The sequence below is a fragment of the Gavialis gangeticus genome, unplaced genomic scaffold, assembly GCF_001723915.1.
Source record: "Gavialis gangeticus isolate Ggan-Ray unplaced genomic scaffold, GavGan_comp1, whole genome shotgun sequence".
Classification (NCBI taxonomy): Eukaryota; Metazoa; Chordata; order Crocodylia; family Gavialidae; genus Gavialis; species Gavialis gangeticus.
In genome coordinates this window covers 19623129-19627114 of record NW_017728998.1, presented here as the reverse complement: position 1 = coordinate 19627114, position 3986 = coordinate 19623129, and the positions used below count along the sequence as shown (strand labels likewise).

The window sequence follows — 3986 nt, the reverse complement described above, 5'->3', positions numbered from 1 at the left end:
CATCCTGCCCGCACGCCCGCCCGGGCCCCCGAGGCGGAGGAAGGAAGGGCACGAACGTCCCTGCCGCGTGGGCCGCCCCGTGGCTCTGCTTCAGCAGCTTCTGCTTTTGGGCTTTCATAGGTTTTTCTAGGGTCGGAAGCAGGAAAAAGTGCTGAGGACACGCAACCCCAGGCAGGTGCTTGTCTAACCTCCTTCTGAACACCTCCGGAGTAGGGGAAAGCACCACCTCCCCTGGAAATCCATTCTGTGTTTTGGCAGCCCCTTTCCATAAAGAATTTCTTCCTGATGTCCAATCTAAATCTACTCTCCTTCAGTTTATGACCATTGTTTCTGGTAACCCTGAGGGGTGCCCTGGTAAACAGAGTATTCCCTGCTTGAACCCCTGATGAGTTTGTAGACAGCCAGGAGACCACCTCTCCTCCTTCTCTTGTGGAGGCCCTGCACTTTGTCAGATAGATATAGATAATATTCTGATTGCTTTGCAATAGAAAAAAGAAAATTGGGTAGCTACTGAGGGGTAGGGTCCTAAGGGACTGAATAAAATAGCTTCTAGTTGGGACAGGGACAGAAGTAACAAAGAGATTGAGAGGTCTGTGTAAGATAAAAGGCCCCTTGTGAGTGGGTTGTGCAATGGAGAGGGGGTTGATGAGGGTCTGGCAATGTTATGATTTGAAGGTGATTTTGCTAACTTTGAAATGATGAATAACCAATGACTCTGCTTTTTGCTATATTCATTCCTTCTCTTCCCAGGGCATATCTAGGTTCCTGTCCCAGTATCTTCTGATAAACCAGTACATGTGAATGTAAAGTGACAGGCAAATACTGCTTTGCCCCATTTGAACATGGTCACAGAGCTGAGTTTTGCTCACTTCTTCCTTTCTAACAGAAATGGTTCTGTGCTAGCAAGGGAGTGTCTGCACTGTCAGAGGACTGCACTAGGGAACATCGCAGTGAAGCACTGCAAGCCTCTTCTACTTTTGCACACCAGGATGATAGTAACAATGTTGCCATGGTGTGAGCCATAGACTGTCATGGTCATATTCATTGACATATGACCAGCACTGCACTTGGGTAGATACATTGCATCCATTTCAGGGTGTCACGCGGAGTGGATGGACTCCATTCCCACCTTGCTCCTTTGGAGCTAGTATTGTTTGGGATTTCAGCTGAATTATTTGGCTGCATGATTGCAGAATTACAGATGGAGGCTTTTGATTTCAAATAGAGGAGCGCAGAATGAATTTGTGACTGTGTAAACATGCCTGCTAACATGTGCATGGTAGATAGGGAAACTCCAGAATGTAATGGGTGGCATTTTTCTAAACAGAATATAATTGTCTTGGGTATTATTTAGTAAATGCCTCAAAAACTCAAGTTACCCAACTGAGTGCCTCACCCTTAATATAGTGTCTTACAAAAGTTAGGCCTAAAAAAGACTTTCATATGAAAACTTGCATATCCTAGTTCTCACCCACTTCAGAGATCTGATCAAGCCTTTTTATTAAGGGACACGTAATGAGACCCTGACACTGAAACGCTAACTCTGATGCTGTGACAGAGCTAGTTCTAGAAGCATGGGAGTGTTCAGTAAAAACAGCCTGTTGCCTGCTCTAGGGGATCTTGTACCAAAATCGGTGGCTATCACACACAACCCAGGAGATACCTGAATTCTAGACTAGTGATTTCTACCCTACCCCCCAGAAGCCAGTAATGTAGCATATGGAGTGCTGTGGGTTTTATGTGTTCTAAGCAGCTTGCCGTTCTCCAGATAGGGGCTTTCTTTCTGTTCTAACCCAGAGTAGAGTGCATTGCAGTAATCTGGACTTGCAGTTGCAAAGATGTGAATGATAGCAGTGAGGCCTGCATCAGAGAGAATCCAGAAGTGCCTCCAGGCTAGCTGCAAATGTAAGAAAAGCATTACATGTCACCAAGGAATCCCTGAGCAATGATGAATTCAAGGTTGTACACAGCTTTTTGTATTTAATGATGTAGAGGGAGAGGCATATTCTGCCTAGGTCCATGTAAATGGCTTCACTGGAAAGGGTTACATCACTTAAGTGTGGATGTGCCTTACGTGACAAGCCCTTGTTTCTATTTGGGTACCATAAACCATTAGATGCTGCATTGCAGGATGAACAGTATAGTATAACACAATTGATTTGTGGGTCTTCTGGGTTTCTTTTAAAGGAAAGGACATTGGAGTCTGCAGTAAGATTTACATTGTACCCCTTCCTACATCACCTGAGGTAGTGGTAGTTGGATGTGTTACTGTAGCCAGTGTAGCTCTCTTGTGTGGAAGGTAGGCCTGGGATGTCATCCTTCAGGTGACAGAATACTCTCTGACATTAATTGGTACTAATTTTTAGTAATGAAAAATTAATCTCAAACTACTTAGTTTCCTGTATATTGAGATTGTTTTGTCCTTCATTTGAATAAATAAAATATGCTTGTGGAAACATGGAGTCCAAGTTTGTGCAATGGAAATAAAGGAACACATCACACAGTGTGTTGCCCTTCACAGTAAGGGGTGCCAGAATCTGGACTGGGCTTCCAAGAGAGGTGGAGCTCTCCCCCACCCTGGGAGTCTTCAAGAGGACCCCAGTGCTCTTTCCTGCGCAGGGCAGGGGGTCGGACTCAATGGCCTACTGAAGTCCCTTCTGACCCTAACATCTATGAATATATGAACCGTACAAGGAGTAGAACATGATCTCTGTGACTGATTGCTTTCTGCTGCGTTGCAATCTGTGATCTTTTTATTTATTTTTTTTTTATTATTATTATTATTATTATTTTTCTAACATTCTGAAAAAATATTAATATAGTAAGGGAGGTCAGATAGTTCATCAGTACAACGGGATCAAACTTCCGTTGCATGAAGGGATTAAAGCTTGTTTGCAACATTAAATATCTGTTTCATAGCTGGTAGGGTCAGAAGGTACCTGAGCAATCATCAAGTCTGACCACCTGCCATCTGCTTAAAGCTTTTAAAAGGGGTTGTCCGTGCATTGCTTTCGTACAGCTTTAAGTAAGACTGTTTCTATACTTCAGTCAATGTGTGCAGGCAGCTCCTGCAGTCATCTGAGCTAGTTTGAAGCTAACTGGGTTGGGTACCAGTAATAGCGTAGCTGCAAGGAGCAAGATGCAGCAGAGCAAATACTCTTAAGGCAGTAGTTCTCAACCATTTTAGACTCTAGGCACTCCTTGTTAGATTCGAGGCACTCCATAACTCTTGTGAACGGATCAGCACCCCATTTCAAAAACTGTTATGCTGCCTGGCTCCTTGCAGACAAACCAAGCAGTGTTGTAGAGGAAGTGGCCAGGCAGGGAGGATCTTGAGCCTGCATTTATCTCCTTGCACCTCAGGTACCCTTCAAAAGAGCTCTAGGGCCATGTTGTATAGTACAGATGGATCTTAAATCAGTGCACAGTATATCTGTAGTGAGGATGTAGCCATTCAGCAAGCCCGGCCCTGTCCTCCTTACCCCCTTCCTTTCCATACTCTTTATCCCTTCTTTCTTTCTCCTAGGTAATCTGACTCCGCTTTAACTATTGCCCTGCTAAAATCGCAGAACTAATATGCTATTTGCTGTTATTTTGGTCACTCTGCATGTGAACAAACACATTTTGCATATTGTATTTTAGGCAGATCTAATGCTAGAAATGTGCATTTTGTGAGACTTCAGACTGTAGCCTCCAAACAAAGATTAGTTAAACAATTTGGATAGCTCCACTGGACGGTGAGGATTAAATTACACAGTTTGCAAGTGGGATTAATACTGAGTGGTGTGTGCATCCTAATTGCTTTTGTGTTTGGAGCTGTAGGGTATTGGTCACCTTTTCTGAGTGAGAATGAATGTATTTGATCTGCTTTTTTTTTTTTTATATTGTTGTAATTGTTAAAAAGTCTAGCCTCACTTTGAATATGACTTTTTATTTCCATTAATGTTTGATAGATTTCTGCCTACTGTGAAACAGTTACAAGTAGA

The 3986-nt window shown here is 43.3% G+C and overlaps 1 protein-coding gene across 1 annotated transcript in view; it reads left to right on the top strand.

The window, feature by feature from the left end:
* Positions 1 to 3986, top strand: part of GPI (glucose-6-phosphate isomerase) — a 38804-nt gene that overhangs the window by 582 nt on the left and 34236 nt on the right. The gene's annotated exons all lie outside the window — the stretch shown is intronic.